Genomic DNA, 14241 nt, shown 5'->3' with positions numbered 1-14241 from the left:
TAGTGCCTGCCTTCAGCCCAGGGTGTGATCCTGGAAAACCAGGATCGAGTTCCTGCATGGAGCCTGCTTCTCCCTTTGCCTGTGTTTCTGCCTCTCTCTCTCTCTCTCTCTCTCTGTGTGTGTGTGTGTGTGTGTGTGTGTGTGTGTATGTCATGAATAAATAAATAAAATCTTAAAAAAAAAAACAAAAAACAAGATTCCTGACAGGACAATAGGCAATAGGCAGAGCGATGCTTCCAATAGATACAGAATGCAGACTACAAATGCAAACCATATGAGTAATTTTGAATTTTCTAATAGCTACATTTAAAAAAGCAAAGCTAGATGAAATGAATATTAAAAATGCAAATTATTTAATGCAATAAATCTAAAACATCATTTCAACATATAATCAATATAAACATTGAGATGTTTTGCATTCTGTTTTTGTACTAAGTCTTTGAAATCTCATATGTATATTACCATTACAGCACATTTCTCTCATAACTTCAACTCCTGCTAAACATGTGTCTCCTGAAGAACCCCAAGCATCTTATGAGTGAGTCCCTCCCTACTACAGCTATTTGCCAAACTCTTGAATTACTTGTTGTCAAACAATTTGCATTTTTGCACACACACACTGGGTTTGAGTTTACTAATAAATCAAAAATTACTATGGAGGGGAGGGGGGCCCTTTTGTGCTCAGTTCCTATGTACACACTTTGAAGCCATGAGTCTGACTTCCAATTCCAGCACAGTAGTTGAGTGGATCACAGCAGTTACCATTGCTGCTGGGACAGTTGCAACTGGTTATCTAGCTTACAAAAGATTTTGTGTCAAAGATCATTGCAGCAAATCTATCCAGAAAGACAGTCCCAAGATAATACATGATTTTGACACAGAGGGTTTGAGAGATAAAGCTGTACACTGCTGTTACTAAAGCTCCGAAAAGTTTCTGTGATGGGGCTCACACAAAACATAACAGGCTGGAGACAACATGAGACCTCTAATTATGAAGAAAAAAGAAACTTAAACAGTTTTGATGCTGCAAACTGACTTGTCATGATGTTACCTGAATGTTTAATTAACCTGACCACCACTATCTAATTCAACTTCCCTAGATTCTTTGCAAACTGCAACTTTCACATTCACAGCATTTGCCCTACTTAAAACATTGTGGTGCATATTTGCTTTAAAAAAAATAAGGAAAAATAAAAACCAACTTCATTGTTTGTGGGATATCTTAGTCTTAAAAGGATCTATTTGGGCAGGCCTGGTGGCCCAGTGGTTTAGCGCCACCTTCAGCCCTGGGCGTGATCCTGGAGGCCCAGGATCAAGTCCCACCTCAGGTTCCCTTGCATGGAGCCTGCTTCGCCCTCTGCCTGTGTCTCTGCCATTCTCTCTCTGTGCCTTTCATGAATAAATAAATAAAAATCTTAAAAAAAAAAGGATCTATTTTTTAATTTAAAATAATGACATTAGAATACAGTTGTATGTTGAAGTTCACATATTAAATTATTCTCAAAATCATGTATATGCAGATTGTATTTGTGAGATTCAAAGAAAAATGATCACTGTCATAATAATTAGTGAACCTAAAATGTAAATTGGGTATGATTCAGCTACATTAATTTCTTAATACAATCTAGGAAAACATCTATTATGACCTTGACTTTCTTCTTTTTTTAAGTTTTTATTTAAATTCCAGTTAATTAACATACATTATAATATTAGTTTCAGCTGTACCTTGATTTTCTTCTTAACAGTGGTAAGGACACTGAATGAATATGGCTTCATGCTTTCACAGTTTCAATCAAAATGAACTATAAATATTATTCCACTTAACTGCAAGTAGGCCAGGTCAAGGGGTGGTAACTTTTGTATTCAATTTTTTTCAAGATTTTATTTATTTATTCAGGAGAGACACAGAGAGAGAGAGAAAGGCAGAGACATAGGCAGAAGGAGAAGCAGGCTTCATGCAGGAAGCCCGACTTGATCCTTGAGTCGGGGACTTGATCAAGTTCTGGGACTTGATCCCAGAACTCAAGGATCACACCCTGGGCTGAAGGCAGACACTCAACCACAGAGCCTCCCAGGCGTCCCTGTATTGATTTTTTTTTTAAGCACATTTATTTCTTCAGCCATTCAGCAAATATTTTTTAGCATTTACTCCTTCCTAGTCTCAGCCTCTGCACCCACCTCCTGCCTAACCAGGGCTGAGGGCTTTTTTTTTTTTTTTGGAGATAGGCAAAGGGAGAAGCAGGCTCCATGCACAGGGAGCCCGACGTGGGATTCGATTCCAGGTCTCCAGGATCACGCCCTGGGCCAAAGGTAGGCGCCAAACCGCTGCGCCACCCAGGAATCCCCCTCCAATCTTTTATATGCAAAATGGGGAAAATATTACTTGCCTGGAATAACTGCTAAAAGTACTATGCCTATCTCCAAAATCCTCCTAGTCTCTGAGCAACACACTAAGGATTGGGAGATAAATGACCTCTGATTGCTTTTGTATTGTAAAACATTCACAGTCAACTGAGATAGAGAAATAGAAAGCAAATGACTGTGGAACAATACGATGCCACAGTAAAAGTGCTCACTGCCACTAGCAAGTAGAAGAGCCTTCAGGGGTGTCTGGGTAGAGCAGTCAGGTAAGTACTAAATGATATCACTTATCTAACACCCCGGAACACTCTGTAGCCCAGTTATACTCAATAGAAATGGGTTCTTTTCTTCCCATGTCATAAATCAGGCCAAGCCTGTGTTCGTCTTATGTTTCTGGTCTTTATCCATTCAAGAACTATTTAATGAGGACCTAGTATGTATGGAGTAAGTGCAAAAGAAATCAACACCTCCATCAACCATGGATCTCCTAAGCTGTGAAAGAAATATATGCTAAATGCATGAGTCCAGCCTCTCTGAGCACCACTCCATCCCAAAACTTCCTCTCCTAGTGTAGGCTACCCATCTGGACATGACCCCAGGAATTTCAGTTAAGAAAAACGTCTGTGTAAGAAAAAGCAAAGTATGGGAAAGGGCAGAGGACCTAAACCGTGGAGTCCCTTGGCATCTAACTATCTATGGAAAGAACAGGGTCCAAGAATAATTTGTTATAATCAGAAATGCTTCTTTTCAAGGCAGCTCCATGGGCCTAAAGCCAAAACTATGTCTGATGAAGCACCCAAAGGTGTCATCAGCCCTCCAAAGTTAGCATCACCTATAGTACCTTGCCCTGTCCCCACAGAACCCACTTGACTTTCACACATAACAGCTTTTTACAGTAAGTAGTAGTTTTCTTCTCTGCAGATGAGCCCTCTAAGTAAACTCCTGCTCTGGGAAGGCGAGCAGCTTTGACTTTGTTTAGTTTAATCTTGTTTTAATTTGGGAAGAGGGAGAGTAATTTGTTGGGTGGTTCTTAAAGGACTTCTTCTGAGCTCTGAAAGGGCTGCATGGTGGCAGAGACAGGTTTTTCATACAGATCAGTGGTCCATGACGTCGTCAACTTTGCGACTTCTCAAACTGGAGTGATAACCCATCAGTCTTTCTCTCTCTAGATAACTTGTATATGTGCATATAGGTGATTTTTAATGATCAGAGAAAGGCTGAAAAATAAATTAAAAAGAAAGGATGGGGGCGGCCTGGGTGGCTGGGCGATTTGGCGCTGCCTTCGGCCCGGAGCCTGATCCTGGGGACCTGGAATCGAGTCCTGCATCAGGCTCCCTGCATGGAGCCTGCTTCTCCCTCTGCCTGTGTCTCTGCCTCTCTCTCTCTCCCTCTCTCTGTCTCTCATGAATAAATAAATAATCAAGAAAGAAAGAAAGAAAGAAAGAAAGAGAGAGAGAGAGAGAGAGAAAGAAAGAAAGAAAGAAAGAAAGAAAGAAAGAAAGAAAGAAAGAAAGAAAGAAAGGGCAAGGCACATTTTAGAGGACAAATTATATTAGGAACGATTTTGTAGGGAAGAGGGAGAGAGACATGTACACTGTGTGGTTTAAGTTTGCTGACCAAGTGATCTTTTTTAGACTAAGGGGGCTATATTCTATTATTACTGTGCTAGGAGTATCTGGATGACTGTCATTTTATAATGTTTTGTTTATTTATATATTAGTTTAACTAGGCTCCACACCCAACATGGGGTTTGAACTCATGACCTCAAGATCAAGAGTCACACACTCTACCAACTGAGCAGCCAGGTGCCCTTATAAATTTTGAAATCAGTAAGTGAAAGCCCTACCACTTCGTTCTTTTTTCCGAATTGTTATTACCTTTTGCCTTATTATATAAGTGATAAGATCAGCTTGTCAGTTTCTGGGGGAAAAAAATCCTGCTCAAATTTTGATAGTCATTGTGTTGACTCTATAGTCAACAGAGCATGTAAAGAGATGCTCCATCAGAGAAAAGCAAATCCAACTAACAATGGCATTGGTAACATTAGAAAGCTGGATAATGACACATGTCAGAGAAGATGAGGGACATAGGAAACCTCTACTACTACTTGGAGAAATATGGACAGTTCATGTTTCTTAGAACAATGTACTACTTAGTTAAATTAATTATACACTTATCTTATGACTCAAGAATTCTACTCCTCGGTATATCCCAAAGATTTTCCTACCCAAGTCCAAGAAGGTATGTTCTATGTCATTAGTTACAGCATTATAAGTATTGGCAATACCAATACCAATCTAAGGCAATCTGTATAGCCATTCTGGAGTGCTGGATCAATAAAATTATATGCATACATACTTTAGAATATAACACATAAGTTAGGAGCAACAGATTCAATCAATATACACATAGCTATGTAGGTGGACATTAACTATTCTGGTCCTGAGTGGAAAAAAAAAAAGAAACAGATGTATAATACCATTTATGTAAACTAAAAATACAGGACACCTGGGGGGTTCAATGGTTGAGCACCTGCCTTTGGCTCAGGTCGTGATCCCAGAGTCCTGGGATCCAGTCCCATATCGGGCTCCCCACAGGGAGCCTGCTTCTCCCTCTGCCTATGTCTCTGCCTCAATCTGTGTGTCTCTCATGAATAAATAAATAAAATCTTTTAAAAAATAAAAATACATGCAGAGAATAACACATTTAAAAGAATATGTAAAGATATTCATTAGATTCATTAGAGCAAATAGTGTATACAGTTAAAGAGAAATGAATGGATAAAACAAGAATGAATGGAGGAGAGTGTTTAATTCAATAGTTGAGATACAAAACAATGGTGAGGATGAAAGGAATAGATAAAAAGAGACAGAGTAGCTTGCACTACAGCCTAGACCAGCTGGTAAGCTTTTGCAAGCTTTTGCCTACTCTTGGCTGCAGTAAAATCCTCAAGGCACAAGCTAGCGAACATTCTTAATATGCTTCAAAAATTCAGAGGTTCTGCTAACATGTGAGTGTACAGGAATTACAAATTGTCTTTCTCTTTGTACCTGAGACTACAGATCTACAGAAACTCTACTGAAGTGGAAGACTCCATTATTTTCATGGAGTTTTGCTGCATTTTGTGGCCTCTATGTAGCAGGCAACTAAGCTACCGACTACTTTCTCTTCACCAGATCCAATCAGCACACTGCAGACTGTTGCTGATATTCTGTGGGCTGTTAAGATTATCAAGCTTCCTGTGCATCTATGGGAGAAAAAGTAAGACAAGATGATGAGAGGGTACTACAGTCTCTATTAGGTGAAAACAAATTGCATAAGAATTACGTGACAGGTAATGATTAATACTGTCAGTTGCTTTCTCACTTGAGTAAGTCTAGGCAAAGAAAGAAAACAATTCATTGGGCTTCCTACTGTCTTCCACCTTGAATTTCAGCTTTGAGCACAATCCTAGAAATAAACACATAATCATGGTGAAAGTACCATTTGATGCTAATGGTAAGATCACTTTGGCTCTAGAGAGTCAATGTATATCTGACAAAGAACCCCTTATAATTCTGGATTTCTCATATCCAGAGTTTATCACTGATATATTCTCACTCTTGGAGGATCTGAGAATTAAAAATCAATCCTGGTAAACAAGATCAATAAATGGAAATTCAATTCAAAAGCAACTCAATTAATTAATAAGTGCCCTATCATGATACCACAGGATACAAAGGGAAGGGTAGCAACCTGGAAGAAGATCTACAGAAAAGCAATACTAATAATGAGAATATTTAAGAATTATGGAACATTTTTAAAGTGGTAGGTACCATACTCAGAACTTTGTTTTTTTTTTTTTTTGTTTTTTGTTTTTTTTCATACTCAGAACTTTGAATGTATTATCTCCTTTATCCTAACAACAGCCTTATACATATTATATAAATAATATAACTGAGGTTTCAGTTAAACTGCTAAAGGTCACAGATAAGGAGCAGAATCAGGACTTGAATCCATGTCTATCTAACAATAGAACTCCTACACATGCTGCCCTGACTCCCCGTGGCAATAGCTTTGGAGTGTATGCCCAGTGTCTGTTATACACTATGGCATCCACATGGATAACCTCATTTCATACGTTTAGCAATAGCTTGGAAGAAGCTATAGAGGACTTGATTATTACATCTGCTGATGACTCAGTATAAAGAGGAGGAGTGGCAAAGATGCCTATCCTAAAGGAATTAATAAATCCCAAAACACTTGGACAATCCCTGCATTTGCCAAACTTAAGACCTGGTTAGTCCACACTCGGATTATTGCCTTCCCTTCTTACTACCATACTGTAAGAGGAATTGAGGAGAAATGGCATTAGAGTACAGAACAGGAACCATGATGATGAAAGTATTTAAAATTGCTGTTAAGAAACACACACACATTTTGTAAGTCACAAATTCAGTGGTAATACTATATGCTTCTATGTTAAGACATGGGAAGGAAAGGGTTAACAACAGTCCCACAGTCAATCATCTCCTTTATCAGGGATGCTCCTGGAAAGAAAGAAAAAAAAACAAAGTTGACTATGATATCCCCATTTATCTCCTTATAAACATGCCAGCAGACCTGGCAAACTCACTAATGGTATTCACTAGCAGCATAGACTTTATCTAACAGGATACATCTGCTGCTCTGAATACATCCAGATTGTTTCTAGTAAACAAAACTGGAATCCATAATTTACAAAGGCATGGCTCCTTGAAAAAATGTCATGTATTTATGTTATGCAATTTTCAGAGAGTAAAATGAAAATGTCTCTCAATGAAACATCCTCCTTTGTGTGATATGCTCACATGCATCACTTAGACATTACTCAAAGATCTACGTTAAACCCAAACCACAGCTCATTCTAATGAAACACATAGGAGCTGGGAAGCAATGTGGACACCCCAGACTTATTCATGTTTTCCCTGTGCTTCATAATTACTTATATCCTTGAAACTGTAACTAAAGCTTAACGTGAGAAAGACTGCTGATTCGTGTGAATCTGATTTGAATTCAGTCAATCTTTTGTGTTAATCGAGAAAGAAAGCAAGTATTGCCGTGTAAGTATATTCATCTCAAAATTTTTGAGAAACCCCCTCTGGAAAACAGTATGGAAACTCCTCAAAAAAATAAAAATGGAAGTACCATTATTCCACCTCTGGGTATTTACCCAAAGAAAACACAAACACTAGTTCACAAAGATATATAGACCCTTGTGTTTACTACGTCATTATTTACAATAGCCAGGATATGATAGCTACCTACCTAAGGGTTCATCGACAGATGAATGGATAAAGGAGATGTGATATATATATACACAGTGGATTATGACTAAGCCATAAAAAAAGAATGAAATCTTGCTGTTTGCAACATGGATGGACTTAGTATAATACTAAGTGAAATAAGTCATACAAAAAAGACAAATACCATATGATTTCACTTATATGTGGAATCTAGAAAACAAGACAAACAACAATAGTAGAATCAGACTCATAGAGAACAAACTGGTGATTGCCAGAAGGCAGGGTGGTGGAGGGGAAAGGCAATATAGGTAAAGCGGATTAAGAGGTACAAACTTCCAGCTATAAAATTAATAATAATTCACAAGGATGAAAGTACAACATAGGGAATATAGTAAATGATACTGCATTTACTTTGTATGTGACATAACTTTGTATGTGACAGATGGTAACTACTTTTTGCATTGAGCTTTTTGTAATATATGGAATTATTGAATCACTATGTTACGCACCTGAAACTAATATATTACGTCAATTACAATTTAAAAACTTGAAAAATTAAAATAAAGAACTAAGAAAAAAAAGGTTTTCAAAGATGTGCTCCCTACATGGAAGTAGTTTGACTTTTTTTTAAAAGATTTTATTTATTTATTCATGAGAGACACAGAGAGAGAGAGACAGAGAAAGAGAGAGGCAGAGACACAGGCAGAGGGAGAAGCAGGCTCCATGCAGGGAGCCCGATGTGGGACTTGATCCCGGGTCTCCAGGATCATGCCCTGGGCTGCAGGCGACACTAAACCGCTCAGCCACCGGGGCTGCCCAGTTTGGCTTTTTTAAAGTTTTTTTAATTTAAGTAATCTCTACACCCAATATGGGACTTGAATTCAAAACCCCAAGATCAAGAGTTGTATGCTCTACTGACTGAACCAGCCAGGTGCCCCAAATTAAATTTTTCTAATTTTGAAGTTACATAGATTAATTTTATAACATTCATATAAAACATAAAATTATGAAAAATAAAATAAAATCACAAGTAATTCTTCCCAAAGATAAAGGCCATTAAAATGTGGGGTATATATTCTTCTAGATCATATATTTTTATATTTTAAACACATATATGTATATGTATAAATATATATAACAAAGACTATTTCATCCTATCCCATAATTTTCCTTTCTCACTTAATGTATCATTGACAATTTTTTATCTCATGAGTCCTCAATTATTACAACTGTTTAAAGCTGCATGGAATTCTAATGTGTTCTGTACCATAAATAAGCAAATTCTATATTGGTGGACATTTAGATTTTCACACCATCCTTAAACAATACTAAGAAAGAAACGTAGTACTTAGACATCTTTGTGAACTTACTCATTTTTTCCATGTGTATTAATTCTGGGCCAAAGGGTAGCATAGTTTCATTTTATTTTTTTTCTCGATGCAGTTTTTTAAATATATATTTTTTTTATTGGAGTTCAATTTGCCAACATATAGTATAACACCCAGTGCCCACCCCGTCAAGTGCCCCCCTCTTGCATTATTGGTGGGAATGTGAACTGATGCAGCCACTCTGGAAAACTGTGTGGAGGTTCCTCAAAGAGTTAAAAATAGAGTTACCCTATGACCCAGCATTTGCACTACTGGGGATTTACCCCAAAGATACAGATGCAGTGGAAAACTGAGACACCTGCACCCCAATGTTTATAGTTTCGCTTTATTTAACTTTGTTTTAGACATTGAATATATATTGCAAATTGCTCTCCAAAATATATTGCATTAATTTAATCTCACAGAGTACACAATTGTCCCCATTTTGCCTTACCCTTACCAACAGTAGCTAGAAAGTGTACTTTCAAAGACTGGGTGCTTGTCTTCCAGATATTCTGTGAGAACTCAGTAAATGTATGCGATAGCCAATGAGACAGTCTGGCCAAATCCATTTGCCTTGATGGCAGAGATTTCTGTTTTATTTTACTTTATTACTTGCTCATTGCCCAACTTTTGATCTCACCTGAAGTCATAAAGGATAGAGCTTCAGGCAAGTGACATAGGTAGCTCTGTCCATCCACCCCACTACACTGTCCCCATCCTTCAGGCATGAAGTTCTTGCCTCTGGCTTTTGCTGCACTTTTGTTCCTGGCTTCAATGACTTTAAGTAACTTGGAATTCTCCATATCGAGAAGAGAGGGATAGAGGGGAAGGGAGGTGAAAACAAAAGCACTAGATACACCTATTTTTAAAAGAAAAGAAAAAAATTAAGTGGACATCTATCTACAGGAATAGAAGGAAATGAAGCAGAGAGGATTTTTTTAATTTTTTTTAAGATTTTATTTATTTAGTTAGTTATTCATGAGAAACACAGAGGGAGAGGTAGAGACATAGGCAGAGGGAGAAGCAGGCTCCATGCAGGAAGCCCAATGCAGGACTTGATCCCAGGACTCCAAGATCACCACCCGAGCCGAAGGCAGGCGCTCAACTGCTGAGCCCACCCAGGTGTCCCAAAAGGATTATTTTTTAAAGCTAGATTTCTCTAAATATACCCTGTTTGGAATATTTAACTTTGGAATAACTTAAATATTTCACCTACTATAAGAAATCAACATCTTAAAAGCAATACCTAAAAATTAAAACCCAAAGAAATCAAATTAACCCATGTATCAAACTGGTAGCATGACCACAAACAGAACTATTAAGGGGCACCTGCACCTGGGTGGCTCAGTCAGTTGAGCATCAGACTCTTGATTTCAGTTTAGATCATGATCTCGGGGTCATGAGATGCAGCCTCATGTCCAGCTTTGTGCCAGGCATGGAGCCTGCTTAAGGTTCTCTCTCTCTCACCCTCTGCCCTTCCCACACACACACACCATTCATACTCTCTCTCAAAAAAGAAAGAAAGAAAGAAAGAAAGAAAGAAAGAAAGAAAGAAAGAAAGAAAAAGAAAACTATTTAAAGTAAATAATCATTCCCATTGTTGTAAAAGGAGAAACTGGAAAAATAAAATATATGTTCATTCAAGGGTACTGTTTTGGCTAAACCACTGTATATCCATATGTGTAAAATGATGTAAAATTAGAAAAGAACCATGGAGACCCACATTTTTAGATATGAAAAGAACTAGACATATTAAATTTTTGAAAGGAAGCTAAAGAATCATAAGTACAGGATGATACAATTATTTTTTGTAATTGGTTCAATATCACTGACTAAATGTGGCTTTTTTTCTTTTGGTGTACAGTTTTAGGAATTTTGACATGTTTAGATTCATGCAACCATCACCACAAACAAAATATATAATAGCTTCATTGACTAAAAAATTCCTCTTTGTATTCAAACTTTTATCCCACCAGAACCTGTGGCAACCATTCATCTACTTTCCATCATTATAGTTTTGCTTTTCCTAGAATGTCACCTAAATAAAATGTTTTGAGCATGTCTTTGAGATTTATCCAATTTTCCATGTGCATCAATAACCCATTCCTCTTTACTGCTGAATAGAATTGCATTTTGGAGATATAGTGCAGATTTTTTTCTCCTTTCCCTCATTGAAGACATTTGGAGTTTTCCAGTTTAGGACTATATCACAAATAAAATTGCTATAAACATCTGTTTATAGATTTTGGTGTGATCCTAGGTTTTCATTTCACTAGGCCAAAAGTCCAGGTGCAGAATTGCTAGGTCCAATGGGTGATAACTGTATGTTTAACTTTTTTTTTTTAAGATTTTATTCATTTATTCATGAGAGAGAGAGAGGCAGAGACAGAGGCAGAGACACAGGCAGAGGGAGAAGCAGGCTCCATGCAGGGAGCCCGACGTGACTCGATCCCGGGTCTCCAGGATCACACCCTGCAGCAAGGGAAGGCACCAAACCGCTGAGCCACCCAGGGATTCCCCAATGTTTAATTTTAAAAGGAACTGACAAACCACCTACCAGAGTGACTGTGCCAGTTTGCATTCCCACCAGCAATGCAAGAGATCTCATCTTCTCCACATTCTTGCCAACAATTAGTATTGCTGAGAATTTTTATTTTAGCAATTCTTATCAATGTGCAGTCATACACTTGTTTTTAAAAGTCAAAGGATTAGGGGTGCCTTGGTGGCTTAGCGGTTGAGTGTCTGCCTTCGGCTCAACGCACGATCCCAGAATTCTGGGATCAAGTCCCACATCAGGCTTCCTACAGGGAGCCTGCTTCTCCCTCTGCTTATGTCTCTGCCTCTCTCTCTGTGTCTCTCATTAGTTAATAAATAAAATCTTTTAAAAAAAAAAGTCAAAAGATTAAAAGAAAGTATATTATATATTATTTATGTAATTGAAACAAAACATAAACACATAAAAGGAAGATAAAAATAAGCAACCAATTCAAGAATCTATAGAAAGAACATCAAAATTAACTTTTTGAAATTAAAAGAAACGCATATACATAATGATCATGATTTGCTACACACCCAAATCCTCCCTAAAGAAAACAGAAAGAAGGTTAATGTAAGAGTAAATACAAATTAAAAATAAGAGCCTTGCTTTTCTTGCCTCTGATGGCCTGCCTCACCACCCACACACCCTGCCACAGAAATGCTTTCATTACCTGCAATCCTTTGCCAAATTAGGCCAGTGTCCAGGCACTGGCTCCCCATCTGACTCGGGCCTATGCCAAAGATGTAAAACTCGGTGCAGGTGCCAGACTTAACACTTCAGGGTGTAGACCTTTTAGCTGATGCTGTAGCTATTACTATGGAGCCAAAGGGAAGAATAGTGATTATTAACAGAATTAGGGAAGTCCCAAAGTAACAAAAGATGCTGTGACTCTTGCAAAGTCCATTGACTTAAAAGATAAATATAAAAATATTGGTGCTAAATTTGTTCAAGATGTTGCCAATAACACAAATGAAGAGGCTAGGGATGGCACCACTACTGCTACTGAATGAACATCTGTCAAAACTCTCAGATGGAGTAGCTAAAGATTGGTGGCACAAGTGATGTTGAAATGAAAGAAAAGAAAGGTGGAGTTACACATGCTACACAAGCAGCTGTTGAAGTAAGCATTACTCTGGGAGGCAGTTGTGCCCTGCTTCAGTATATTCCAGCCTTGGAATGCAGCTATGTAGCATTCCAGCTAACTCAGATCAAACAATTGGTATAGAAATTTTTTTTTTAAGATTTTATTTATTTATTCATGAGACGCAGAGAGAGAGAGAGGCAGAGACACGGGCAGAGGGAGAAGCAGGCTCCATTCAGGGAGCCCTGTGTGGGACTCGATCCCGGGTCTCCAAGATCATGCCTTGGACTGAAGGCGGCACTAAACTGCTGAGCCACCCGGGCTGCCCTGGTATAGAAATTATTAAGAGAACACTCAACTCCAGCTAATGCAGATCAGAAAATTAGTATAGGAATGCCTGGTTGACTCAGCAGTTGAGCGTCTGCCTTCGGCTCCAGGGCACGATCCCAGAATTCTGGGATCAAGTCCCACATCTGGCTCCTGCAGGGAGCCTGCTTCTCCCTCTGCCTATGTCTCTGCCTCTCTCTGTGTGTCTCATGAATAAAAAATCTTTTAAAAAACTAGTATAGAAATTATTAAAAGAACACTCAAAATTCCTGCAGTGACCATTACTAGGAATGCAAGTGTTGTAGGATCACTGATAATTGAGAAAATTATGCAAAGTTCTCCAGAAGTTGGTTATGACGCTATGCTTTAAAGATTTTGTGAATATAGTGGGAAAAGGAGTCATCGATCCCATTAAGGTGGTAAGAACTGGCCTGTCTGTTAACTATGGCAGAAGTTGCAGTCACCGGAACTCCTAAAGAACACACAGATCCAGGAATGAGCAGAATGGGTGTTATAGGAGGTGGTATGGGAGGTGGCATGTTCTGATTCCTAGAATAGTGCTTTATCATTATTAATGAGCTGTGAGAGGGAGTTAAAGGCTGTGCTCCACAATAATAACTTTGGAAAGTCAACTGAAGGAAATGACTGAAGGAAAGGCTGGATGATGTTTAAGAAAATCAGTACAACCATCAGTTACTGGTTTCCGTTGACAACATATAATGGTTTACTGTCATCATTGTCCATGCTTACTGACAGCTTATATTTTTGAATAAAAAAACATTTGCAAGCTCTTGATAACTGAATGCAGGAGCCATGTACCAATGTACTGCTTTTGACTTAAATCACTGAGATGTTTGTACTACTATTCTGTTAAAACCAGGATTTTAGTGCTTGCCATCACCAGATAAAAATTAAGAAGCAGCCTTTCTGTGGAGACCATGAATAATTGTGTACAGAGTAGAGACGTATCCAAATATGTAACAATCTCTGTGTAATAAAAGTTTGTGCAGTGACATCTGGGTAGCTCAGCGGTTGAGTATCTGCCTTTGGCTTAAGGTGTGATCTCAGGCTCCTGGGATCGGGTCCCACATCAGGCTCCCTGCAAGGAGCCTGCTTCTCCCTCTGCCTCTGCCTCTCTCTGTGTCTCTCATGAATAAACAAAGTCTTTTAAAAATAAAAATAAAAGTTTTTGTAAAGTTGGGGAAAAAAAGAGCCTTAATTCTCCTGCTTGAGACTTGTTACACTTCCCTCCCTTTCCTTCTTTAGAACATTTACTTTAGAAAACTTGTAAGTTCTTTC

At 38.3% G+C, this 14241-nt stretch overlaps 1 pseudogene; it reads left to right on the top strand.

Annotated features, from left to right (window-relative positions):
• Nucleotides 1-222: 222 nt before the first annotated feature.
• On the top strand, nucleotides 223-1412 carry LOC144298125 (CDGSH iron-sulfur domain-containing protein 1 pseudogene; annotated as a pseudogene).
• Nucleotides 1413-14241: the final 12829 nt, after the last annotated feature.

This window comes from Canis aureus, chromosome 26 (assembly GCF_053574225.1).
Source record: "Canis aureus isolate CA01 chromosome 26, VMU_Caureus_v.1.0, whole genome shotgun sequence".
Classification (NCBI taxonomy): domain Eukaryota; kingdom Metazoa; phylum Chordata; class Mammalia; order Carnivora; family Canidae; genus Canis; species Canis aureus.
The sequence above is the reverse complement of the archived record's forward strand: the minus strand, read 5'-3'. Positions and strand labels throughout refer to the sequence as shown.